The sequence below is a fragment of the Camelus dromedarius genome, chromosome 3 (genome assembly GCF_036321535.1).
Source record: "Camelus dromedarius isolate mCamDro1 chromosome 3, mCamDro1.pat, whole genome shotgun sequence".
Taxonomy (NCBI): Eukaryota; Metazoa; Chordata; class Mammalia; order Artiodactyla; family Camelidae; genus Camelus; species Camelus dromedarius.
In genome coordinates, this window is record NC_087438.1 from 10,159,845 (window position 1) to 10,187,455 (window position 27,611).

The 27,611-nt window shown below is 44.5% G+C and overlaps 1 protein-coding gene and 1 non-coding gene across 2 annotated transcripts in view; one reads left to right on the forward strand and one right to left on the reverse strand.

The window, feature by feature from the left end:
• Nucleotides 1–27,611, forward strand: part of TRIO (trio Rho guanine nucleotide exchange factor) — a 331,311-nt gene that overhangs the window by 72,531 nt on the left and 231,169 nt on the right. The window lies entirely within an intron of this gene.
• TRNAT-AGU (transfer RNA threonine (anticodon AGU)) lies at nt 7,548–7,620 on the reverse strand. The gene has a single exon. It is a non-coding gene; the product is annotated as a tRNA-Thr (tRNA).

Consider the following 27,611-nt stretch of genomic DNA (forward strand, 5'->3'; position numbering starts at 1 on the left):
ATAGTGTAGCATCGGCCGCGCATAGCCTCACATCCCTGGGCTCAGAGGCTGGAGAGGACTGGAAAAACCTCACCGTACGCAGTCTCGTCTCTCGCAGTCATGTGAACTTTGCGGAGGTGGCATGTGGATTTAACTGCAGGTAATTTACATGGGCGCAAATCCCATCAGTTTGAATAAGCTCTTTAGAATGAAATTGGTACCTGCTTTATCACCGCTTGTACTTACAGAACTGTTTTGACTTTAGAGGAATTTACTTGTTAGAACAGTTTTCTCTCCCGTGAGTGTTGTTTGGATATATCAAGTTATAATTGGTGGGGTCAAGCCATTCTAATTGTAGGCTGTGACAAACCAAAGTCTGGACAGGAAATTTTACATGTATACTTATGAAATCAAAGGGACTAAAGTTAAGGTGTATTTAATAAGGAAGTTCAAACCATCTTGCTTACCTGAGACGTCGCCTATGATGTCTAAATTTATAATATCAATTATGATACATAGACTTTATATACTTAAAATAGATTTAAGATAAAAATAAAACATAGAAGTGTATGTTTGATCTAGAACAAGAGTGGGTACTTTTTTTGTGAATGCCAGATAGTGAGTATTCTAGGCTTTGTGGACCCATTGGTCTCTGTCCCCGCTACTCAGACCACAGTTGCAGCTGAGAATCAGTATTTGGGGAGAACGGACTTGTCCCCTGGGTTCCTGTTTGCTGGTCCCTTCCTGCAATGTTGTCTTAAGACTTGGGAGGAGAGGTGGAGCGGACAGCCTCTAGAACCTGTCCCAGGAGTTTCCTTTAGATGTGCCGTGATGTAATTTTCACCACCCTGGACCAGTCCAGGTAATCATGCCCCACTTTAAGGGGTTTCCCTGTACCTTTAGGAAGACAGTGTTCAAGGCTGGATCTAGGTGACTCTTTCTTTACAGCAGTGAGTGGTTCCTAACTCCTGCAGACCCACCTTCCCTGTTTATAACATACTGTGAAATGCTTCCTGTACGATTCTGAAATGTAATTAATGTGTAATTTAAAAATCAAAACAATGCTTTAAGTAACAAAAAAGACATGAAATAAATGCAACTTGTAAACATTCATTTAAGTATGGATGCCCAGATAATAACTATACACTAGAACAGTGGTAATGGAAGTGCTGATCTGAGGGGACAGCATGTGTCTGTAAATCCTCTAGCAGCTTCCTTCATTGAGTCTTGCTGTGGAAAAACAGTCCACTGAACAAACTCTGTTTAAATGCAGGAAGGTTCTAATGAACTTGTGGACTTGCCACTGGTCTTCAGATCACATTGTGGTAGCCCTGCTCTAGAATATGTGACTATGTTTCCACCTGTTTGCACCCATGTATAGAATCTCCATGAACGAGAGGTCCACGGAGGCCACTTGTGCCTCATGTGTTGTGCTGGTGACTCCGAGACCTTGAGTCACGTTGCTGCTGGTGACATAATTTCTCAGGTGAGCAGCTCTTGGTACATTTCCAAACCAAAATAGAGATTTCCCCCATTTACAGGTTGTTCTCCAGAAAAATGTAGTGTATAGAAAACTGTACCCCCAAAATTGTTTCTGCATGAAATAGAGTTAGGTTGTAAACCCAGGATTTTCACTTCCTTGAATATCTGGCAAGACACTGGAAAGTCAGGCAAGATGCTTAGTGACAGGTGTGTGTGTGCAGGTGTGTGTGTGTGCGTGTTGGCAGGGGCTGTCACATGCAGTGGTGTCCAGCATTCCTGGCTTTCATCCTCTAAATGCTAGTAGTGTCTCCTCCCGCCCCGCCCCCCCATCCTTGTGACAGCTACAAACGCCCGCACAGATTCCCAAATGTAGATGAATGAAGGAGTGTGGAGGTGAGGATCGGGGAGCACGTTCGTCACAGGGGTGGGTGTCAGGATGGGTGCTGTGCTGTGCTGTGCTCGGGTGCAGGTGGGCTGCGGAGGGAGCAGTTAACCCTCTGCCTCAGCTTCCTCAAGCCTCTTCTCCCCCTTATCATGTGCTCCTTCTCTGCCTTTCCCTTCCGCCCCCAGTTTTGCCCCATTCTCCCTAGTCCTTTCTCTTTTCTGTCATTCTCTAGGGTAAACTTCCTTGTCTTGATGTTCTAACATACCAGCTAGTCTTATCATTTGCAAGGTATGTTGAAAACACTTTATTACCAATAGTAATCAAAGCACCGACATTTGCAACGCACTTTTCCCAATATCACTCACTTCCATATTGATTTTAGATTTGGGGCTGGAGAGAAAGCGGCGGAGTGCAGGCTCCTGCCTGTCACGATGCTCCGGGGGGCTCCCTTGCCCGTCACAGGAGGTTGCTGGAGGACTGAACTTGAAAGATACAGCTTGTGAGTTACTTGCCAACGCCTGCTCCCTGCGTTTAGTGGTAAATGTTACAGAGGAGGCAGAAACAAAGCCCCGTCTCCCATGTTCCCCATCGTTTGGTATTTTAACCATCTAAAGGTTTAGAAAGGTACTTTGCTTCAGCAACGTCTCACTCTGCGATGTGACCCTGTGATGCTCAGTACTGACGAACAGGTCCATTTTTCAGCGGGGGCCCTCCCCCATCCACTTCCCTCTGGGGGCCAGACCCTTTGGTGCTCTGTGAGTCTGAGTGTGAAAGTGTGTGTTGGAAGGGAGAGCGGTTACTGCTGTTGTGTCTGAAACAAGTTAAGGTTATATTTGGTGAGCCAACTTTGGCTATTATCGGTTGATTTTTATGGGTTTCACAGTTGAGCAGTAATGAGTCATAATCACTACTTAATTGTCTCAAGCCAGAAGGTGGACGTGTTTTTTTCTTGGAACCTCCAGGCTGTCAGTGAAGGGGAGAAAACCTTTCCTTGGGGTTAAGTTGAAAGTCAGCTGCTGACATCCTTTCTTGGGCTGGTCGCGCTCTCCTGAGCAGACCTCTTTCCGGGAGCCTCTCTGCCACAGAGGTACAGAGCCAGTCACCAGCTCCACTCTCTACCATTATGAGTTTAATTTAATAATACAAGTAGAACATGAAGTATGTAAGTATGAAATGTCTGCTGCGTAGTAATTTAAAGCTTTTACAAGTTATGGCAGAGTTAGAGAAAGTGGTATGTTTTATTGCAGACTCGCAATAGGGGTCCTTTCTCATCCTGAGGACTTGTATTCCTTTGAAGAGTCTTTTTTGGCTTAAACCCATGACTGAATTTAATTCTCTATTTACTCATATTACCATGGATCATTTTGGGGATGGAGGAAGCAAATATTTTTTAAGAACTTACATGTGCAAGATCATTCAAAGATTCAGGCCTTCTGGCATAAAGGTTTAGTTGAAAACATAAGGACTTCATTCTAACAGCAGTGGCGGCAGCAGCCCCCAGCCCCCGAGATAAGAGCTACAAAAGTTATCTAATCCTCACTATGATCCTGCCAAGGTGGGCCTTGTGTTATAGTGCTGACATCAAAGATGAGAGATGCCAAGTGCTTGTGAAGGTCACAGGCTGCTAGGGGCCAAGTCTGTGTTTTTGCCATTACCCTTCTTGATAACATATTCCTGTTGTACTGGGCTTGTCTTAGGTTCTTGGATGAGGCAGACATACCCACTGGCCCTGGCCTCCCTTCCTCTGGCTGCAATGAACATGCCCTCCCTGCACCCCAACCCCTTGGTTAAGTTCTAACCACCATTTAAGTTTCATCTTAGATGTGAGCAGATAGGCATTTCCTAACCTCCACATCAGCTTCTTCCTCCACCCCACTCCCCAGCCTGCAGGATGTCCCCTTGACTTCCTGTAATCCCCAGCTTTCTACCTGTTGCATTTATGGTATTAGTTGGGTGATGGGTGCCTACTCTCCTGGACTCTTAGCTCACTGAGGGCAGGAACCGTGTGTCATCCTTGCCTAGCATGGCACGTGGCACATGGTGGGTGTACGGGAGATGGTTTCTAAATGAGTGAAGGGATGTTCATACTTTCGTCCACCATGTTCCATGCAACACACACAGAGCAGAAAGCGAGAGAGAGAGGTGTGCGCAGCCTTCACGTCATGGGCAACAGAATTTAAAACATTGCACACTAAATCATTAAAAAAAGGATATGTTTTCAACATATGCATTTTTGTTTACTTAATATGTACTGTATACTGCAAAAATTCACAAAATTGGAACTTTAAAAAGGATGAAGAAATTTTGAAAACATGGTGTTTCTAATATATTTTTCTGTGTCACAAAATCAGCTGATGCGAGGACCTACTGTCCTGGCAGCTGGGCTGCTGGGGAGCTGGGGCAGGCTTTGCAGGAAGAGGAAGTAACTAAGCTGGTTCTAGGGTCTAGTGGGATTGGATGGGACAGATCAGAGCCTGGTCTAGGGTGGGAAGTGCAGGGCTCGTGCAGGGAGGGATTCACATATGGACGGGGTAGGGGAGATAAGATTCATCAGAAAGACTGGGACTTGGCTGGGGCTGAGGTCTGATTCTGTTCAAGATGTAAGACTTCACCATCCTGAAATGACAGGTTATTAAGTTCTTTGAGGAAGCAGATAACTGCCTTCCCCCTATCCTTCAGTAAATACTTTTCCTTCCTTCTCGTATCTTTGAGTGTAGTAGAAATCAGGTGTAATTTATTCTATCTCTTTATAAGAACTTGGTTAATTTTTTCCCTTCTCTATCAGATACACCTGAAAGATTTACTCTTTGTCATTGTCATTGAAAATGGTGATGAGGTTCCTGTACAGAGGACGGCACCAAGCCATGGACTAAGTCCATAGAGAAATACTGGTTGTTTCAGAGGTAGAATAGGTGACAGGATAAAAAATGTACAATTCGGTGTTAACATTTGGACGAGCTAGGCAGTGGCTAGGGGCACCTGGTGGTTGCAACCTTAGAAGCTGGTGGCCAGGCCAGTGGATGGAGGAAGTGCCTCTTCTCTGGCTGAGCTGTGGGCGGGGCAGCAGCTGCCTTGGCGTGTTTAACCCCACGTTGTGAGACTGCTGGTGATGCTTGTCAGGGGTGGACAGCTCCCCTGAACCAGTCTGTAATCTCAGTATCTTTTAGGGGCAATGTTTACGCCACACTGAGATGGGGGAAATACACTGAGATTGGTAGTTAGAGAATCAATGTTGAAAAATCACATTTGGAGTAGTGTAGGGAGTGAAATAATAAATAGTGAAAATTATTCCTGTTCTAACTATAACACTGTATCTGCAAATAAGGGGAAGCATTGTAATGCTTGCAGATTGCAGTGCAAAGTGTATTTAGCCTATTTGATGGAAGCAGATATGTCAGTCTGCGAAGAGGAATGTGTAAGTTGTCACAGCAGGTCATTTAACAGAGGTGTGGGGCATTTAAAAGTGCTTTATTTGTAAAAAAAACTCTGAAATGGCTATTATAAAAAATGATCTCATGTGTAAAGCTAAATTATTTTTAAGGAATATCTATAATGCAGAATATTGATGAGAAAATACTAGTTTGTTTTAGGTTAAAATGCATAATTTTTTTGTTAAAATGATAGTTTATAAAAACGATAAAAGAAAATGTACTTTTGCCCTAAATTATATTCCAATAACATGGAAATTTTGATCTAAATGAAATATAAATAAGGCTTTAAGAATTTTTTTTAGGAAACTTAAGGGGAAAATGGTATCTCTGAAAAACAAAGCAAAACCAAGACAAAATATTATCCATTCTCACATAGCGTATTCAGAATATAAGGAAAACCTAGGAAGTATATTTTGCTACTTGTAAAACATTTCTTTTCAGATAATTTGTTGATCCTTTAAAAGTATGTTTTAAGCATCTTATAATACAGTCTAATTCATTCACACGAACTAACAGATTCTATAAATAAAACAGACCCAATCTTATTTTAAAAAAAAATGCAGCAGGAAGACCTGGGTTTGATTTGGCTGCACTGTCTCCAGTAAGTGGTGGTATCTCATCTTTGACCCTCGAGTCCCTGGTTTCTAAAGTGTAGACCATAAATGTATTTATCTTACAGGCAGGGTTTAGTCATTAGGTTTGGTAATAAATGCTTTGAAAACTGTAAAAGCCTATATAAAATGTAATTGTTTCAGTGATTTAAGGATGGAATGTTGGCCAGTGATCATTCTGCCAGGTCCAAAGGTAGTTTCATTTAAGCAAACTGGAAATCTTCTAGAAAAAGGAAATATATATATGTATATATTTTTCCAAAGCCAAAATGTGAAAACCATGAATAAAATTTTAACAATGATGTATATCCATTCTAATCTGAGCATGTATTTGTGGAATGAGTTCATGGAAAGTTGTCAAAAGCTTTTGGGTAGGGAATGTAAGCGTTTTGGTGGTTTCACTGCTGAAAGTAAACATTTTTGAGAAAACTTAAAACTTGCAGCTGTCGATTCAATGGACTGATCCAGTTCTGTTAGGTAGATAACCTGTTTAACAAATAATTTATTTATGGTAGGAACCAAGCTAATTTTATTCAGCTGTTGATTTCTCTGAGCACACGTCTAAATATGGAATTATGATGTTTTGGCCTTTGATGAGGCAATTTTTAAAAAATATTATTTATTTTAACATTTTTTAAAAAAATTGAAGTGCAGTCAGTTACAATGTGTCAATTTCTGGTGTTCGGCACAATGTCCCAGTCATGCATATACACACATACATTTTCATATTTTTGGAGGCAGTTTTAATAAAGGTTTTTTCCAGAGCCTGAAAGGTCCCCGGAAAATAAAAATGTAATGGTGATTAAAGGTACTTTCTTTAAATGTGTTCAGAGTCTTAAAATGTTTTCATCTTTTATACAAGGACAGAGAACATTTTATGAAAAAGAAGTTTATCTTAATTATAAAATGTATGTGTTTATTCTTCAGGCCTTCGTCTTATAGTAAACCATTTGCCAAAGCCAAGGTAATGAAGACGTTAAGTAGCCACCTTTCTGTTCAGTGCATCTAAAAGAACTGTTGGGTTCAGGAATAGTTAGCTTGAATATACGCACTTACTTCTCCAGAGGAATATTTGGCCAAGGTAGTAAATATACTATTTTAGTTACTACTCTATATACCCAAACTTTGTGTGCCTTTAGGAGAGCAGAAATAGTCATACTATATCTATTCAAAGTAATCTCTCCTCCATTCCAAATGTGTTCTTAATAATCAGTTACAGAGTAGTATTTTTTGAACAATGTCTTTGTAACATTTCCAGTCTTTTTTTCCTTTTCTTCCTTTCTTTCCTTTTCTTTCTTTCTTTCTTTCTTTCTTTCTTTCTTTCTTTCTTTCTTTCTTTCTTTCTTTCTTTCTTTCTTTCTTTCTTTCTTTCTTTCTTTCTTTCTTTCTTTCTTTCTTTCTTTCCTTTCCACTCTCTTTCTCACTCTCTTTCTTTCTTTAATTTTGGCCAACTTTATTAGGATATAACTAACATAGCATAAAAATCACCTATTTAAAGTGGATGATTCAGTGACTTTTTAGTGTATTCAAAGTTGCATGACCATCATTACAGTTGGTCAACTTTAGAACACCTTCATTGCCAGAAAGAAACCCCACACCCCTAACCTTCAACCCTTCAGTCTTCCCACCCCTTCCAGTCTTTTTTTTTTGGGGGGGGGGCAGAGGTACTGGGAATCGAACCCAGGACCTCATGCATACTAAGCATGCACTCTACCATTTGAGCTATACCCCCTGCAGTCCTAGGCAGCTGCTGCACTATTTTCTCTGTGGATTTGCCTGTGAAACAGCTTGTTTCATAACTTGAGAAACGTATACAGAGGGATGTTTCCAGCCTTCCTCCGATTGCAGTGCAGTAACGTGGTACACCTGTGTAAGCCACTGAGACCCCCTGCCTGCCTGCTCGGCGTTACAGTTTTCCCTCTGATAGCATCCCAGTGTTCTTTCCCTTTGGTCCCCATGTGGTGGCTGATGTAGTGACTAAGAAGGACAGGGAGGGTATAGTGGTACGTAGTGCTGCTGTAGGTGTGGTGTGAGGTGAGGCTGAAAGGACATGGCTTGCATGATGCGTTGAACAGCAGAGAATTTGTGCAGACAGCCTGACCAGGCATGCTGGAGTTGTGTTTCCAGCAGTTGTTGGGTGGAAGTCAACAGTTGTAGCCTGGACACAGATGGAAGTGAACATGACAGTGGAAGATGAGATATGAGCAGTCACTGAGCTCACTGACCAGCTTGGTGCTTAAAATGCCTGACTGGCCCCAGCTTAGCGACTTCGTCTCCGTCCCAGTAGACGGAGGGGATTGATAGATAATGAGCTGGCCAATAATATTGGTCAGGACTTGAAAAGGGAAGGGGGCTACAAGCTGAGCCCAGACCTGCCGGCCTGGTTTTAATTTAGAATTAGCTACAATTTGAAGTAGAATTCACGACTCAACTGTTTCTCTTCTTTCTCAGCATCAACGCTATTATTACTGGTTGGGCAAAATTACCTTAAAAGCATTACTTTGGGTAGTTATTTTATTTTATTTTATTTTATTTTATTTTATTTTATTTTATTTTATTTTGTTTTATTTTATTTCATTTTGTTTTATTCTAGCCACTGCCCCTGTCCTGCCTGCCTATTATCAATTAAACGTGCAGGAAGAGCTATGTATGTTCTCCTTTTTATTTTCTGTGACTTAAAGTGATTATAGTTTTCAGACAAAATCAGAGCTGTAGAGTGGAATTTACATGTGAGAAAGTGGAGTTTGGGTCAGATTTCTTGAAGTACTGGGCATATCAGAGATTTTTAACAGGAATTAAATTAGGAGAATGCTCAGCGATTTTGTTTTCCGAGGGGCTGCAGCAGGTGTTGGAGGTGAACGGACTACCTGCACGCTGGGAAGGGCTTTCTGTGAGTAAGAAGGTAATTAAGTGTGGTGAAGAAAAATATTTCAGTGTTTTCTTTGAAGCCGATTTTAACCCTTAATTGGTTCATTAATTTAAAACACTTAGAGCATTAGTGACAGGGTCTTTCCCTCTCTTGTGGTGCAGTAATGAGTAAACTCTGCATCGCTCTGTCACCTCACATGGACTCACTTGCAGCCTGTGCAGGCGCGGCCAAGGAGGCAGGGGCTTGATGGGCGCACTGTCTCTTGCTCTGGTTGAAAATCTCCATGTGCATATAATCCAGGACTGTAATAAAAAGAGAATTCAGTGTACATCCTTTTTAAAATGTAACTTTTTATGCTCTTTCTTCCATTCACATAAATAATTCAGTAAGTGATCCTTAAGCTAAAGTCTTGCAATGCAGCTTTGTGAAGAGCCTGGGAGCATAACTGCAATGCTTTCTGCCTGGTCTTGAATGGTGTTGCCTGGAGCTGAGAAGTCCCTGGTTTCAAGTCTCTGGTTTAACCTTGAGTTAATTAATCCCTTGTAAACCTCTGTTTTCTCATGGAAAATAGGTAGAAAAACAGGCACTTCTTAGGCTAAGGAGAAGTGCCAGCTGATGGTATCTGTTCAGTGAGTGGCGATGCCAAATGTAATGATAATGTTGTTTTTGTTGTTCATTTTATTTTCGTATAGGACAGAAGAGGAGGGTACACATAATCTAAAATTGTTGGCCATAGACTTGAGATGTGGAGCAGAATGCCTAGGGTGTTTTGTGTAGTCAATAAAGTAAAAAAAATACTGAAAATTCAAATATTAAACTGCCAGAATAACTCCAGAATATATAAATGGCATTCTAACAAATTGTGCTTATATGTTTTTGATGGAAAGTAAGAATTATTTTGTAATTTTCTTTTCTGATTAGCTGTACAGACCTCCTATCCCCCACTCCCCCTGCCCCCCAGCCTTTCTCAGTGCTTGTGTGAGCTTCCAGATAAAGCTGGTATTCCTCCTCCTATACTTGGTTGAAATGTGCAGGATAAGAATTAGGTGCAGTGATTCAGTCTGCAGCGGCAGCTTTCATGCGTCTCAAAGTCTGGAGCCTTGGTCTCTTAGTTGAAAAGAAGTGCATCAGCATAGCAACGTGAAGAAGTAGAATTCATCCCCCCACTCCCCTCCCTGGCCCCTGACTTGTCTTCACCAGGCGCTTGACTGGGAATTGATCTCCCTATTTAACCCTCCCTGACCCCGTCAGGTGCCACCCATTTCACAGATGGGGACTCTGAGGCCCAAGGCCACCCAGCTGCGGAACAGAGTTCCGATCGGGTTGAGCCAACTCAAAAATCCCACATTCTTTCCACCATTGTCTGCCTCGTGCTCCGTGGAGAGGAAGATACAGAAACATATATAACTGTGAAATTCACAATGGAAGTAGGAATTTCAGTTCAACAAACATCAGAGGATGGATGGAGAACTGTATGGGGTCTAAAGAGAGAGCATCTCTCTGTCTGCATTGCCCCCTCCCCTCCCTAGGAAAGGCTTCATGAAGTTTTGACTCCAGACTTAATAGAAGGATGGCAAGGCGGAGACAGTGATAAGAGCAGAAGGAATAGTTTCCCGATTTTGAAGTAAATTCACATATAGTTTATAAATTTTTTGAGACTACCCCAGCTGTCCATCTAGAATGTCCCCTAGGTTTTCCTGTCTCTCTAGCTGTTCCTTCCTAAACTCTTTGCCAGGCTTTCCTTCCTTTGAAACATAAATTTTGCTGTTTTTCAGAATTTTGTCCTTAGTCTGTGAGTAATCAGTTTTCAGATAGTAATAATAAAAGTTAATAGGAATCATACAGGTTTCTGGAATAAGGCTTTAGAAACTAAATGCAGCATGAAGTTTATTTGCTTTTATGAATGTGATGTGGTTATGTTGATTTATTCTAGCAAAGAAGTGATTTCTGAAAACAGGGTTAGCTTTTATCTACTAAATGCAGTTTAGTAGGGAGATAGTTTCAAATCAGGAGCTTCACAGTGGGGATAAACGAAGACAGAAGGGTTCTTGGTGGCTGGAAGATTAGGAACTGATGTATTTATGTATGTGAAAATCATTGTAAAAGTTTAGCTAAGCTGTCATCCTGAGACTGTCCCCCTCCCCCTTTTTTACATAACAGCAGATTTTCATTCCCCTCACTCTTCCCTTGCTGTGAACAGTTGCATTTAAGCATTATCAGCATTAAAAACATATTTGGGAGGAAATCCAAGCCAAGCATCTGTTAAGCAGCCAGACATTCTCCAAAAACCCTTTCAGCTGTAAGCAGTGGGTGTGTGCGCCTTGTCCCCTTCCACACACGCGGAGACTGGCTGCCTGCGTTCTTTGGGGAGGGGTGGGTAGGAGAGGAGGTGGTTCCTCCGCAGACTTTTAGACAAGGGGGAAGGGCATGGGGAGGGGAGAGACTACCTGTGTTTCACCAAAGGCATCAAGTTCTATGTGGTAGAAAACAAGACCCCAGTTATCAACATCTGATAAAATTCTGTAAGTCTAGTAATTGGTTTGAATTTGAGAGGATATTAAACTTGGATTTTTCTCCCCACTTTCTTTCTTTCATTTTTTCCCCCTCTTAGTACAGCCTCGATGGCATTTCTTCATTAAAGCTGTTGGCAAAACCCATTTTAGATACAATATGATGTAAGTTTGAAGTTTATATTATTTTCTCATGAACTGTGAAACAAGTTTGTAAGAGTTGTTCTTGGGTTCCTAGAGTGTGACTGGTTAAGTACTGGTGATAGTTTTTTAGGGAAATAGTGATGCATTTCAGTACATTGAAAGGAGCAAAAATGTTATTTTAATTCTCTTTTTTTGTTATTTATCAGTGTTAAATTGAGGCTTTTTTTTTTTTTTCTTTCCCTACTGAGCTTATTTTTGGTGAAGACCACTAAAGCAGTTTGAGGGCCTTGTTCAAAGAGGAGTCTTTTCCAAAGACCTTTCTTTCATATTAACTTACAACAGGCTTTGTTTTGGGCCTGTCTCATCTATATTTGAATTCACAGTTAATGTGTAATTATCTCTTGAGCATCATAAATTTCCTTATAGTAAGAGAATTAAATGATACTGATTTAGGGAAACCAAATAGAAATTATGGAGTAGGCAGAAGATTTTGTGATCTTTTACTAATCTTTGGTACGATCATAAAATCTGTCCGTAGTAAAACCAGCACTGTTTTAGGATGGCCTTTAGCGGGTACCGTGGGAGCAGGCTGGAGGGAGTGGAGAGAGTCAGCTGTTACTCCGGACTTTAGACTGTGTGTTTTAAAAAAGTTTTTAGAACCTTTTATTTATTTGAAACTTTAGTTATGTATAGACTGATTTTTATAATGTTGGACTTAGAGAACTTTCAGATTCTAAAACTGATTTTTTTTAGCATTATTTGCATTTGTATTTCATCACTTTAAATAGCACAATTTGAAGAAGACAAAGCAGTAACAACTAAAACGTGAATTTGATCATTTTAGGTTCTTGTTTCTTCTCTGGGCTCAGACACACTGTAATTGTCTTTGCTTCTGCTTTAACACGTTAGGTAGGATGTGCTAGTTGTATTAGTAGTGGAGTCTCTTGATGCCACATGAAGGACAAATTATATTCCATGAAAGCTTGGAATCTTTTTGTAACAGTGCAATAAATTTGAGTGCTTTAATTTTTACTAAAATTGAAATAAATTATATTACTCTGACAGCATTCTTAATAAAATAATAATGACAACCACTAACCTCAGTCACTTACGGTACTTAGCAAATGCCAGGCACTGGTCTGCACTCTTAACTTGTATTAACTCTAACCCACAGTGCTGTGCCACAGGATGGACATACTGTTTCACAGATGTGGAAACTGAGGTACAGAGAAGTTAGGTGACTTATTCAAGGCCACACAGCTCTTGTGTGGCAAAGCCAGGCTTGGAATCCAAGTGGTATGGTCTTACTTCTGTGTTCTTAACCACGTGCAGCTGTTCTGCTTGATGTTTTCAGCTGACTGATGAAAAGTTCTTTCCTCCGCTACATTAATATGACCTTACAATATGAATATACATATCTATGTATGCAACAGGGATACACTAAATCATTACCTTTTCTCAACCCGTGTATCTTACATAGAATATGTCCTTAGCAAAGAACACATAGAAGACCGATCCTATGGAAATCTGAAGTCTGGTCAATTTTTATGATTAAAAATATGATGACCATTGGTAAGATTTTTTCTTTGGGGAATCCTCACAAGAAGAAAATAAAGTGTTGTCTGCCAGTCATGGAGGACCGTCTGCTTCTATCTCCATACTCTCTAACAGGTGAATATTAGGAGGAATGCATAGTAATGTGGGGCCTTTTAATCCCCTCTTTGATTGTTCAGGCAGCCAACCCTTAATTTCCCACGTTGTTGGAGAATTAACTAGAAACGGGAGATACAGTCCCCACCTCTGTGGACTCCCTCTCTACTTGGAAAGGTGAATTGTAGGGGGACCATGAATCACACACCTGGTCAGTAAGTTCCAGCTGAGGAGACTTTCAGGACAGAGCGCACAGCGATGAGAGTCCCCAGGTGTGGGATGGACACTGTCTTCCCTCCCCTAGTGCCAGAGCCAGCTCGGCAGGTGTGCAGCGGAGACTTCCGGGCCTTCTCACCCCTCCCTTGCGGCTCCTTTCTGGCTTCTCTCTTTTCCGGTAGTGTTTTGGGTGTTTGCACATCTGTCCCCGCCTCTGACATCACCCTCCCTTTCCTCTCCATCCACATTTACCTTCTTTCCTCCACCTTCAGTCCATACCATAGAAAGAATTTTTTTTAAGTTTGATTTTGATTCAAGGCCCTATTCCTTAATGCTAGTAAACTTTTCCCACCCCCTCCTTAAGTTACTCTTAGCTTCCAGAGTCCTTGGTTGGTTTTTCTTTGTTCGTAGTCCTTGATTTTAAAAAGTTTTCACATACCTACGCCACTTTTATTATGAGGGTCTTTTGATTGAGAAAATGATTTTTTGGAAGATATTGCACTTCACATAGAGATGATAATGAAAAAACAGTGTCTTAGAATGAACAGAGTATCTAGGTTTGAAAAAAATTATTCAGCAGGAGGCTGTAAGCCAAGCTAGTTTTTCCTCCCCAGCATTTGCTTTTCTCATACATTTGTAAGGAAAACATATGCCGTGAAAATAATTAGGTGCATTAAAAGGCCTTATTGACTTTTGTGTACTTGGCAGGTTTTTTTCCCCTTAATTGTGTGCATTTTTCACTAGTTTTTGTTTTGTATGATTAGTTTTTGGTATAGGCATGCCAGTAGCCTAGAGCCTCCTCATTCATCAAATAAAGGATAAAAAAAAAATAGCAAAGGCCTTGTTTGAGCTTTCCACCTGCTGTTCCACAGACTAGCTGGTACGCCGGCACCGCCACCGTGTGCAGCAGGGCCGGGCGGCGGAGGGCTCCTGGTGAGGGGAAGTGACTCAGATCCTGCCCGGGGCCTGGCTGGCTGCACTGCTCGGTCACTGCCCGACGGAGGGGAGCTCATTTACCATTTCATGCTTTGGGCCCATTAGTTAAAATAAGGAAAATAAAACATCAAGGAAAAAGTTTTGAGGTCTTTGAATAGAACACTTTAACCCAGGACTTGATGTTTCTTTCATGTAGGTAGATCCTAATACACTAAAAAAATATAACCTATTTTTCAAAAAAGACGATTATTTTGCATTTGAAGTTGCCAGCTTCGGGAGTGCATTCTGAGGTTGTGATTTTTAATTTAAGCATTCGGTATAGAAGTGCATAGGATTTCAGGTCTGTGGTTCAGCTGTGTCTGCGTCCTTCTTCTAAGGCTCTCAGAGATGTAGGTAGCATTTTCACAGTACATGTAGAATACTTACAAGCAACTTATGGCCAACTTTTCTGAATTGGTTATTTACTTTCTAGAATGAGTTTTCCTATAGGATTGATACTGGTGGCTCGGCTCTCAGGCCAGCCCCTACAAATCAACCTAACCTGTAATATCATTGAACTATTGTATTAAGAATATTAGAGAAAATAAACAGTGATCATTAATACAGATTTGAAGCTCTGATGGGCCAGTGGGACCAACCGTGTTTGCCCCTCACTGAAGCCCACTTGGCAAGAAGCAGGACCCTGGTCAGTGGCCAGGAATTCCGTGCTCCACTCCTTGTCATCAGCTTCAGAAGTAGCAGTTCCTCGTGCATTCTGGTGGGTCCATCAGGAATGGGCCCCGCTCTGGTAGGGACATCGCAGTCACCAAAGCTGGAGTGCAGGGTGAATGCCGTTTGGGGCTTGCATGAGAGTCAGCTGGAAGCTGAGTATTTAAACGCTAAGTGTACAAAATTCCCTGCAGCAGACACTGAAATATTACTGACATAAAGTTTGAAAAAGCTAGTGAATCTTTTGGGTCAGTGACAAGGTAGCATTTGTTGTGATAGAGTGTCTCTAACATTACTCCTGTGTGACTGTTTCACCATTCTTAGCTTGTAACAGCCACTCGCCATCCTGTGGTAGATCCACTTGTCCATGGTATTGAATTTGGTTTTTGTGAAAGCTCATTTGCACCTGTTGAAAATGCTGGCATAATTTCTACATTGGACAACCCCAGAAACCTGAGCCCTTCTTTCACTGACGCTTCTTATTTCAGCTAGAACATTCTTTCTGAATGTGTGTGCTAGGATCAGGGTGTGTGCACAGTTTTCAAATGGTGCAGTCTTTTTCTGCAACAACGAAGCTTCTGATTCGGGGAGTACCTCCAGTTCCTCCACCTCCTCCTTTACTTTTGAATTAAGAAGAGAAGGGCTTAGATTTCTTTTTTTTTTTTTTTTTTTTTAAGGCAGCTGCTAACAAAAATCATGTTTTCTTAAGAGCTGTGCTTGTCACCATGTAGTGATGGTGTATGTCGGCCCAAGCTGGGGACAGTTCTGCTGGGATGAGTGGGCGATGCTGAGGCATGGAAGAGCTTCCCTATGTCCATCAGTAGCCTTTGCAGCAGACCGTTCCTGTCCCCACGGTGGTTTGTAAGGCTGTCTCTGCCTGTGCACACAGAGGCTATTGAGAAGAGCAAGTGGGTAAAGGGTGTGAGGGGGGTTGCCTTGGGCTCCAGGATTTGGGTAGTTGCTAGCCTGTTGACACCACTGCCACCCAGGGGTTCAACCTCTGAAAGCCCGATTTGCCAGATGATTCCCATTCTAGTTAAATGATGCAGGCTCTGGAATCAGCTCTTTTGAGTGTTGAGTATACTTGGCATCTGCTTCTAAATAGGAAAAGATTGAAGCTACCTAAGCACAGAGTGTATGTTAAGTACTGCCTGATTGTTCTGGAATGTAACTCTTAGGTAATAATATAATGAGAGAAACACTCATCATCCAGCCCCTTGATTTATTTAAACCCCTTGTAAATTTTACTTGCCCTCTCACCTTAAACCATTTATTTTATCTGATAAGGAGTTATAAACACTGTTTTATTGTATCCTTTGACTCAATTTAAATCACAAGGTGAAAGTTCAAAGTAAACAGAATGCCTTTTTAAGTAGAAAAATAAAATGTAACTTAAGTTCAGGATCAACATTACTAAAGTTTCAGTATCTCCTTTCTCTTAAATTTAAAACTTGATTTATTAGACATTAAAGTAGGTGGGAATTCTCAGGTTTAATAACACCCAGGGCTGAGGAGTACCATGCTCGTGGAACTTAATATCTTTGTCAGTGTTTTAAAACAGCAAGTCCATCCATAAAGTCTCATCTCCACTTTCCTGAGCTGTTGGGATGTGGGAAGGATAAAAGGGGGATGGGGCCAGCTTTGTTCCACCTGTATCCACCTCCTGGTAGCTTCACAGGTAGGCCCAAAGCTGTCAGTTCTCTGCAGGGTATTAGAACCGAGGTGCTCTAGGTATTAAGGGCCCAGCCCAGCCCAGCCCAGCCCAGCCCAGCCCAATCCAAAAATGTCACTTTTTCTTCCAACTCCAAACCCGCATCTTCCCTGGTTCAGCCATTTCTACAGAGCAAGCATATTGTTTATTCTTCAGCTCTCCTCTCTCCAGTCCCACCTCCACTCACCCTGCTCACTCCCCTCTGCATGGGGCTGGGGACCTGGGACAGGGAGGTGGTGGGTACGTGGGCAGGAAGGGTAACATCTCTTGGCTGTTAATACTGCCATTATTTTATTCTCCCTGATCCCGTCTCTGCAGCTGTCTGTTGGTTCTTCAGAGACATCCCCTCCCCCCACCTCCCAGAATGTTCCTAAATTCTGGTGAGGCACATTCCAGGTGGCCTTTTACAGCTCCCCTCCAGAGTCTCCCCTGGAGGTGCACCCTGCTCCCTACTGCCCCTGCCCCACTAGCCTGGCCCGGCTGCTCTCAGGACCTCTCCATGGTCCCTCTGCCCTCACCAGCAGGATGTGTGTCTGCCCAGACTGGAAGGTGTGGGCTGCAGAGTTTGCTGCCCTCTCTCCTCCCACCACCTCAGCCCTGCTGGGCAGGGGCTGGCGCCAGGAAACCCCGCAGAGATGCGCCTGGGGCCTGGCGTTGGAATGCCTGGGCACTTCCCCCATCTGCCCTGGCTTCAGGCCTGAGCCAGGTTCAGGGTAATGGGGATGTCCTGGTACTGTCACATTTGGGGATCTGGACTTTGCTGCCGTAATCCCTTGTTTTGAGGAATGGGTGAAAACCGCAGAATTATAGGGAAGATCGGTCTGAGTTACGGAAAAATTTAATGTGTAATTCATTTACAGTTGCAGTTGATACACAGCTTTACATGAACAGTTTTGTTAATTCTTGTATTCTGTTACAGTAAAAAATAAGTCTTAAGAAATTCATTCTTACAGTTTAACTCAGAAATTGAAATTACATTGTAGAAATTCTTAATCACTTGAAACTTGTTTTGGAAAATGCACTGAATTTTGTGGTCGTTTTCTTACAGGACGCACATGCACACATACACATACACCATTTAGATTTGTAATGTAAATTTCCATTGTGTACATTAAAATGTACCTTGACTTTGTCTCGTGACTTTACAGTCTGTATTGAGAGAGCACACCATTTGGACAGCAAAGTTCACAAGTTAGAATCTGTGGACTTAGATATCTCAATAAAAAAGACGAGCTATTTGCTGGCCTTTAGCTCTGCTTGGTTTTAGCTTTTGAGTATAGGAAATTTAGATGCATCTTACACTTCATGATATATTAGGAAATCATGGGGTTAGAAATTGGTAATACACCAAGTTAAAATGATAAAAGGAGCTGTTGAAGGAATCATGCACTTATGTTATAACTTATGTTATTGCCTTCCCACTTTTTTTTTAATTAGAAAGAGATAGAATGTCCAATCTTAGGCTTTAGGTAACTGAAATTCTGTGTCATTCCCTTTTATTAAAACAGCTGCTGTTGAACTGTGTTGAATTCATTTGCATACTATTGACTGCCGCTTCAAAATGACATTGAGTAGATTAGGAAAGTAAAATACATTGATTTGAACCGTTCATTACTTTGATGGTTAATTTTATATTAATGAATAGATTGAAAATACATGGAAATGTTGCAGCCTGGGCCCCAGGCAGTGTCTTTGCTCCCGATGCTATGCTGTAGGGGAGGAGCCCCGGGTCCTGCCTGAGCAGAGGGCAGCTCATGCCTGTGCCTCTGCCCCCCTCCCCCAGGGTGGGCCCCCCATTAGTACTGCCCAGCATGGGCATCTGCCTGTCCTGTACAGACAAGAGGATGGCTCCTTCATGGTCAGGAACTGGTCTTTTCAGATGCGCATCATCAGAGCTGACACTGTCTTCACACTGTGGGTGCTCAGTGCTGTGCTCACTTGTCCTTAATCCTGAGAGCAAGTCTACACCTAAGACATTCTTGTCCCCATTTGATAGATGAAAACCCTGGTGCTCTAAGAGTTTATTAACTCGCACATGATACTTCTGGGGTTTGATTCCAAGCCTGACTGACTGCCCAAAGGCAATGATCTCTCCTATTATTCTGAGCCCCCTGAAAAAAAGATCTGCCAAGCCCCTGGCACAGACACTACACTCAACACAGGTGAGCGAGACGTGGTCCTACCCTGAGCGCTCACAGGTCAGGAATAGTCAGGGAGTCCTGGACCTGCTAACCTCGAGGTCCACAGAGGGCAGGCTGGCTGCGGGTAGTTGACCTATATGTTGTTTCATAGAGGCAGCCACGTGGCTTCTCCATTGAAGTGGTGGAAATGTACGAGGGAGCCTTGTTGGTAAGGCAGGTTGGAATTGGAGAGGTTGAAAATTTGATTTCTGAGCACTAGAGCCATCCTAGGTGCTGGGTGAGAGGTGTTACCCTTTTGCAGCTGCCCATCACTCCAGGCTAAGGCTGATTTGCAAAGGGAGATGTGAGACGGGCAACCTTCTCATGACTTTGGCTTGAAAAACAGCTGCACTTGCAGGACGTTGGAGGAGGGAATTACCGATGGAGAGTGTGTCCTGTGGCTCAGGCTTCATTTGTCCTGTTGTGCGAGTTTAATTGCATGTGTTGAGTTCAAGCAGGTGGACAGACCCCTCGGCACAAATACTTTGTCTCCAGGGCTGGGGAGTGAGCTTTAGTCAAGGCAGCCATAAAGGGCAGGCTTGTTTGCTCACGGTGCACGTTTGGTGAGCAGAGTGCTCGGTAATAACGTCATTCTCAGCCGACTCCTGGCCTGCTTGTTTAATAGAATCATCTTAAAATGTGCAGAGCAGCGCTGAACCCGTGATGACCTGCCTGGGGGCTGGTTGGAGGACGTGCCCGGGCTCGGCTCTGTGACACCCGGTGCAGCTCCGTCCTCCAGTGGACTGACGTGGAGACCATGTGTACATCAGTCAGTACGCCACCTGCCCGGGATAGAGCGCTGAGGCAGGTCTGGAATAAGAACAGATGTTCTGCCGATTTCTTACCTAGTTCATGAAAACCCCTTATTTTCCTTCCCTTTCCAGTTTTAGGAATTACCCTGTTAAGAACAATTGTGCTCGAGAAGGCACAGGGAAATGATGAATATGAATTTGTTGGCGAATGTAAGCTGCTCGATTTTATCATCTTGGGGGCATGTTTTATTTTTGACACAAAGAAAAGAGAAGGGGATTTTCACCAACAGAAGCTGCCGCCTCTCACATAGCTCTGTGCACTGCTTAAACTAGCGAGCAGTTGCTTCTCCCGCAGCCCGGCTCTGCACAAAGGGGATGATGTAATCTTTTCACTGCCGGCCACGTGGCCCGCATGCCGTAGTCACTGTCTTCACGCGGACACCTCTGCGCTCGCTGCCTGGAACGACTGTGCATTTGGAATCGAGTTGCATTCCTTCTCCTTGCCCAGGCTGGCCTTCTTCACCTGTGTATCCACATGTGTGCCTTCGTGCTCCTGGGTAGTGTGGGTGGCTTTTCTTGCAGAAAAATGACCAGAGTAGCATGTTGTAGAGAGCCGTGTGGGTTGTGTGTGCACATTTAAAATTGCGGGAGAGGACACTGTTGCCACTAGCAACCACTTGCCTGTTTATTAGAGGGGTGAAATACCCACGGCTCAGGCTCCCCCTTCAAGCTTTCTGGTGAGTGCTGACCGCGGCTCACCTGCGCCTGGGTGCCCTGGTGGGGTGAGCAGACAGACCGCGCTGCGTGCAGCTGCATGAACATGGAAGCGCATCCTTTCCAACTGAATGACTCGTACCACGCGTGCTGCCTTTGGTTGTCCTTCCTCCGTGGTTGTCACTCCATCCTGTTGATTTAGGGCAGTGACCGCTGCCATGGACTGCACCCTTGTTTGTTCAGCTTTGGGTTAAACGCTTTTCCTGCATTTACTCGTTAGGTTCTGCCAGTAGCTTCTGAAACACACGGATTACAGAGGTGGAAACTGCAGCTGGGGAAGGGGGGGTGCTTTGCTGCCCAGAAGACAGAGACAGGCTGGGGAGCACCTTGCATTTCATCCCTGGTTCTTTCTTTCTCTAAAGGAAAGATTAGGTTGGGAGCATTCTTTCTCCTCACACCACCCTGGTGATTCTCTGGCCAGTTTTTAAGAGTCCCTGGGTCTGTGAGCCCTTGGCCACTGGGCTTTCATGACACCAAGACAGCTCTGCTCCCCTGGACCTGGCTTTGTGGGTGATGTGATTTTGGTGGTTAGGTACTATGGCCTGAAATAGGGAATTACAAGATTTCCTTGATCTGGGGGCCCCATGCCTCTAGGGACCTCACTGTTACACTGTATCGGCACTATTTTTAATCAGCATTTATAGGCTGCATATAAGGTAACAGAGCGTCTTAATCCCAGATTCTAAAACTGTCTTATTGAGAGAACTTGGAGCCTGAGTAGATGGGAGATGTAGAGGAGAGCTTACCTGCCTGCCTGTCACACACACGTCCCCTCGCATGGCCACCGTGCTCCCTGCCACAGGCTGGGACGGCCCGTCAGAAAGGCCTGGCTCTCTTCCTCTGGTGCAGGCTCAGGACAGGGGAGCAGAGAGCCGGGCTGTTATGTCTTTATATTTATTGACCTCATGTTTACGGAGCACCATTGCCGGGCAGGTTTTGGTGCTTTATGTGTGTCATGTCATTGAATCCTCGCCGTGTCCCCAGGAGGTGGAGACTGTCCTTGCAGGGGACGGCTGGGGCCTGGAATCCATCTGCAGAGGGAAGCAGAGGTGGAGGTAGCCGAGTTAATGGACGAAGCAGGTGCCGACAGAAGGCCTGGGATCAGGGAGAGATTATTCGAGAAAAAACTGTGTCTGTTTCAGTAAAATCAGAAGGGAGGAATGTTTGCAGTAGAGGCATTTGGAGGTGGAAGGGAAGAAAAGCGAGCTTGTATCTTACCAGCTTGCTTTTCTTGATGAAATAAGAGGTGGCTGCCAGTGAAGGGGTGAGCCGAGGTCGAGGACTTGAAGGGGAGGGGTCGGGGGAGCAGCTGCGGTGGTTCAGGTGGCCTGGTGGCCGGCAGCCCCTCACCACTGTCCATTCACCTGGGGTGTGGTTTTGCTTATGGGGGTGACCAACCTGGGAGATGACAGTCAAGTCTAATCAGCACGTGATTCTGAAGGAGCCAACCTTTCAAGGATGTTCTTCCCAAGCAGTTACGTCTTTAGCCTTAACCAGATCCTGCAACATAAGACATTGAAGTAAAAATAACCAGTTTGGCTTTGTTTGTGCTTGTTTACAACAGGAAAAGGCCACTTGCTTACTGATTTCTCAGTTACGGTAACTTGGTGTCTTGTTCAAGATTTCATCTCATTAAAAATTAGGTGTCTTCTGTGCGAGGCTCTTTGGAGACGTTTCCTGTGTGTCAGGGCCGGCTCTCCCATCCTGTCTGCTCCGATGGCTCTTTGTTCACGATCATTTTACAGCCAGTCCTTTTTCACCATCTCCCCACCTGCCTGACCCGGAGCCTGGCCTTCTCTCCGCTCTGCCCGCCCTCAGGCCCACCTCCCCTCCTTGACGGGGACATATGTGTTGTTTTGCGCCTGCTGAGAGCCAGGCATGTCACTGTCCTCCCACAGGACGCCAGAGTGGCAGGCGTGCTCTGCGGGGCTGACCTCGGCTCCTCAGGTGGCCTCGCCTGCGTCACTGAGGGACTCAACGTGTGTTCCTGTTGTGGGGCCTGTTCCAAGGGGCACCCTCTGCTCTCATCTCCTGTAGAAGGGACAAAAGATGACAGAAGAGCCCAGGAAACGATAAAGCCATCCTTGAAAGTTCCTTTAAAACTGACCTTTCCAGATCTGACATTCTCCCATTTGACTGGCCTGCCTGTGTATGAACCCAGTATAGGAAGTTTTTATATTATTTATTTGTAAACCAGAAGGCCTGGTTCCTGCAGTTCTGTCAGGTGAGCAGTGGGACAAGGTTCTGCCTCCTGGGCAGGTGTGCATCCTTCTGGCGTCTGCCAAGTCCATGGGGAGATGCCGTGGAGTGAGGCCGGCCCCTGGGCAGACTCCTCGCAAGACTGGCCTTCACATTTGGGGCTCCCAGACTCAGTGTTCGGCCGTACATGCAGCCACTGTCTAGGGAGCCTGGCCCCGAAACCATGAGTGGCAGTTTATTTGCTGAAGGAAACACCCTCTACAGCAGCATGATTCTTACTCACTGATGCAGATTACCCTGTCAGATCGCTGTCTGTCCAGTGGGAGTTAAGAGGAACTTTGCTGAAGAAAAGGAAGTGCTGATTCCAGGGAGGCCAGGAGCTCTGCGTTTGCCAAAGGGTGTGTGTGCACTGGAATCTCCCGAGTGTGGGAAGGAAATATCAAAAGCTTTTAAAAGATGCTTATTTATAGCTTATTATTTTCAAATATCTATTTGGGGATGTGTAATAGACCGGTACAATAATATATTTATAACTTACAATTGGAGGCATGTAGGAAAATTCTTTGGTGATGGAATTCTTGAGCAAAAGCCCTGGAAGAACACTGCTTTAGTAACAGTTCTCAAAGTGTGGTTCCAGGATCCCATGGGCTCTCTGAGAACTTTTCAGGGAATCTATGAGTTAAAGCTGTTTTCACAATAGGCAAATACAGCCTGAGTTTTTTCTCACTCTGATTCTTTCCTGAGTGTCTCGTGATGTTTCCCGGTGGCTGCGTGGCATGCAGCTTGCAGCAGGTGAAAGGTGGAAGCAGGTTTGAGAATCCAGGTGTGTCCTACGAGGCCAGATGTTAAAGCCCGTCTCCAACGTGCAAAATGATGCCAGCCCTTTTCTGATCTTCTTTGTAAATACAGATATTCTTAATAGAAAGTCTTACTTATTTTAACATCTAATAGATTTATTATTATTACTTTTAAATAAATTAATTTTTAGCACTTTCTCAGGCTTAGTGTTTAGCAGAAGTATCCTTGTTAGGAATCTAGACACTATGTGGATAGACTGGATGACTGCAAGAGCCCACAAAATCCAAGGCTCTTTGGGTTCCTCAGTGACTTTTAAGTGTGTAGAGGTCTTGAGAGCAAACCTTTGAGAACTGCTCACTGTGTTAGGAGTCTGGTAGGTTTCTCTGGGTTGTGCAGTCCAGCAAGATGCCCACAAGAGGAGCCTGGGGAAGGAGGACCCTGCTGGTGGGGGGACAGGAAGGCGAGGGCCCCTTTGTGCCTCTGCCTTGGCCCCCCTCCCCATTTCTGCTCCAGCCCACACCAGTAGCACAGATGGGTTATTATATGGGGATCCCTGACACCCTAAGACCAACCTACAGCATTATTTCTGTGTGGAAAATCCATTCCTAAAATCCAGTAACGGTGGACTAGCTGGCCAAGTTTTGGAACACAGGCCGTTTGGTGGTTAGGGACGGAGTTTCTGTGCAGGTCTCCACGGCAGTTCCTTTTTGGCAGTTACTCTCAAGGAGTCTTAAATAGGAGGAACTGTTCGGGGAATTCAGTTGAGATAGAAATAGAAAGGGAAACATCTGGGGTATCCTGTTCTTTCAGTCTCAAACTCTCAGGACAAAATGTGAACATCTAGTTTACTGTTCTATTAGCCCAGAGAGCATAGGACCTAAAATTAATTTCAAACTAATCTCTTGTCCAATAATGTGCTTGTTTTCATTTCCTTGTTCAAGTCATTTTGGTAAAAGGTACCAAATGGTTGCATCTTTAGACAAATACCCAGGCTCATCTGACAGACAAGCTTTAGAGAGGGTGTGGAGTCCAGCCATTTGGGAAAACAATTTGGCATCACCTAGTAAACTTGAAGAGGCACATAAACTGACCCAGCAGTTTCTCCCCTAGCCTGTGTCTCAGCTTGGAGATGCTCTGGAAGTGTTTTCTGGGATAAGTAGATAAGGCTGTTCGTGGTGGCAGCATTTATAATAGCAAAAAGTGTTTACTCTGGGAGACAGAGTAAATGTCCCTTAACCAGACTGCATAAGTAAGTTCATGGAATAGTCACAGAGTAGAGCATTCAGTAGAGCTCAGCGTGCACATCAGTGCAGAGTAACCACTCACACAGACGCGTCGCGAGAGAATGCTGCAGCGGGATTACATTCGTATGAAGCTCAAAGACAAGCAAAGAAGCAGTATGTCATGTAGCAGCAGATTCATAGATGGCAAACCTGTAAAGAAAAGCAAGGGAATGGTTATCCTGGAAGCCAGCATAGTGGTATGTCTGGAGCCAGGAGGTGGGTACCATCAGGCCATGATGTAGAGAAGGCTTCTAAGGTGCTGGCAGAGTCCTGGTTCCTAAACAGGTTGGTGATTTCAAACATATACGTGTAATACATACACATCCGTCATACAGACCAGCCAGGCATTCTCTTCTAAGTCTGAGGCCCATTTTTGCCTGGGCTCTCATTTTAGTAGCTGAAAGAATTAGGAAAGTTGATTTTGAAAGCCTTTTTGTTTTACCATGCAGTGAATAATTGAATGTTTAAAGCCATCAGGGTTCTTAGAAGTTATTTCCTATAATAGTACCCACCCCTCCTCCTGTTTTGAGGTTTTCAGGTACCACTGCAGAGTTGACTGATGTCATGCTGTGAGCTTCCACAGAACCATCTGGGCATAATTATTTTTGCAAGGAACGTAGAAGGAAAACTTAGTGTGGTTTTTCATCACTTTAGAAACTTATTTTCGAGCGAGTTTGCCTTTACCAGAGTGGGCTGAGTGCGTGGCAAGCCTTGGACAGTGTAGGCAGGAGGGGCTGCACCATTTGCATGCTCTGTTAGCTGTTCATTGCAGTGCTTACTTACCACGTGCCTAGGCAGAGTGGGAAAATCATGTTTCTTTTTAATCATCTATTACAATGAGAGATGATGGTGTATTAAAGAAAGAGATGGAAGGTGGAAGATGGGAGGAAGGAGGGAGGGTGGCCTCAGGCCTGGGCCCGATGGCCCCGCAGGGGTAGAGAGCCTCCTCCTGCTGTTCATTGCAGACTTCTGGCTGGCCGGACGGCGCAGGTGGAGGGCACGGGCGTGGGAGCCAGGTGCCCTCTTACCTGTGGCACCAAGCCAGTGCCTCCTGGCATCGCCCCCAGGTGTGGTGTCACTGGTGAGCGATGGACGGCAATCCCTCCCCTCCCTGCGAGAGACAATCTCTCCTCCAAGCGAGAGACAAGGGATTCTTACTCCAGTGGACGGGCTTCTGACAGTAGAGGGGTGTGAAGTGGAAAGAAGTCAGAAAGGGAGGACTTCTTTTGGTGATTAAAGTGTTGGTTGTCACCATCTTAGTGAGGGGAGGTGATCTCTTCTTTTGGCTTATCTGTTTTCATTTCTAATTGTGCTCTGATTTGCCCCTTTCCTCAGACAGGACAGGCTGAGCAGGACCCCGAGAACGCTCAGGTGAAGGTGGGGTGCCCCCGGGAGTGGGGAGTGGGACCAAGGGGTCGAGGTAAGCCGCAAACTCTTAGGTAGAAGAGTGTTCTGATTTTTGAATTGCCTTATAGTTCCTTAAATTATTTATAGTCAGTCCCGGGAGAAGGAAATGGCCAAGGTTAATTGTTGATTTTTAAAAGCAATTTTTTTGTGTGGCTTTTTGACAATAACTGCATGTCTCCATCTTATTCTTTTTCATTTTTGAGTAGAGATGCGTCTCCTTATAGAATTCTGCAGTAATTGCAGGTAAATGGGCAAAGTATCGCCAGATCCATTTATTTAAAAGCACTTAGCAAATGTGTACATCTAAGAAAAGCTGCGTCCTCAGATGTCAGTGGTAACAGTAGTTAGGCTTCTCGGTGCTGTTAGTCCTGTGAGGTGGCGTCATTGGGATCCCATTTCTCAGATGAGGAGTCAGAGGTGCAGAAAGACTGGGGCCGGCCGTCGTCTCCGTGCTGGGAGGTGCAAACCCAGCACCCGGGTTTCAGCGGGCTCCTCACTGAACACGTTATCCCTCGACAGGGAAGTTTTGTTTTGAGTTGTGGCTTCATCGCTGTCAGGTGATATCCCTGAATTTAATGCTAGTGGAAGGGGTGGGGGGAGTATAGCTTTTGCTCCAGCCTCCTGAGCGTCCCTCCCCACCTCGTGTCTGCTTCTCCCTTGGGAGGAAGTTGTCTGCAACCTTGAGCGGGTCCTGAGCACCGGGGCAACAGGTGGACTGAGGTCTCGGTGCTGAGTCCTGGGAAGGTCCTGCAGGTGTGGGCTGGTGAGCGAGTACCACACACCTTCATTTAAGTGCCCTTACTGCTTTCTGTTTGCATTTCTGTACTTCACTTTGCATCTGTATGCTAACTGGGGCAAAGTGTTCTCCGGGCTTCCTAGTAGATACTGACTTGTTTCTCTGTCAGGAGCGTTAGGTGGTTGGGAAAAGGAAACAGATTGCCCAGTCTACAAGGCTTACAGCTCTGGGTCTCACCCTGCTCCTATTGGGTACAGCCGAGCGAGTCTGAGGAAGTACAGGTGCGGGAGGGCTGGCCCTGCCCTCTCCCTACCCCCTCCCCCGTTATTTCTTGGGGACCTCGCAGGAAGCGGGAAGAGGCCCTGTGGTTCATGGCCGTGCAGCTCCAGCACGGGCTGGTTGCTGCCTGTCATCTCAGCCCCTGGCATGGCAGCCAGTGTCCAGTGTCCTCAGGTGAGATGATGGGTCTGACAGTCCTGCAGTTGGAGCTTCCTGCACTTTTGTGAGGGTCGCAGACCTGCTGCAGCACTTCAGAGCCTGTGCTGGTGTCCGCCTACTGAGCTCAGAGTGAATCAAGGGGGAGATGCCACCGTGTGGGCACTGATACCCCGTCAAGTTCATGGGGTCTCCAGCAGTGATTCCCTTCCCAGCTCGCTCCCCCCGCCAGTGCCCTTTCTCTGGCACTTCTGTCCTCCTTACCTTCGGAATTTGCATCTTTTTATCAATGAATGTGCATAAGAATCCCAAGTGGGAGATGAGTCAATCCATATTAAATCCATCTTTATGTCAAAATTTGTTTTCCCATCAATATATCTGAATTATTTGACTTAATAAATTTTTTTTAACCAGA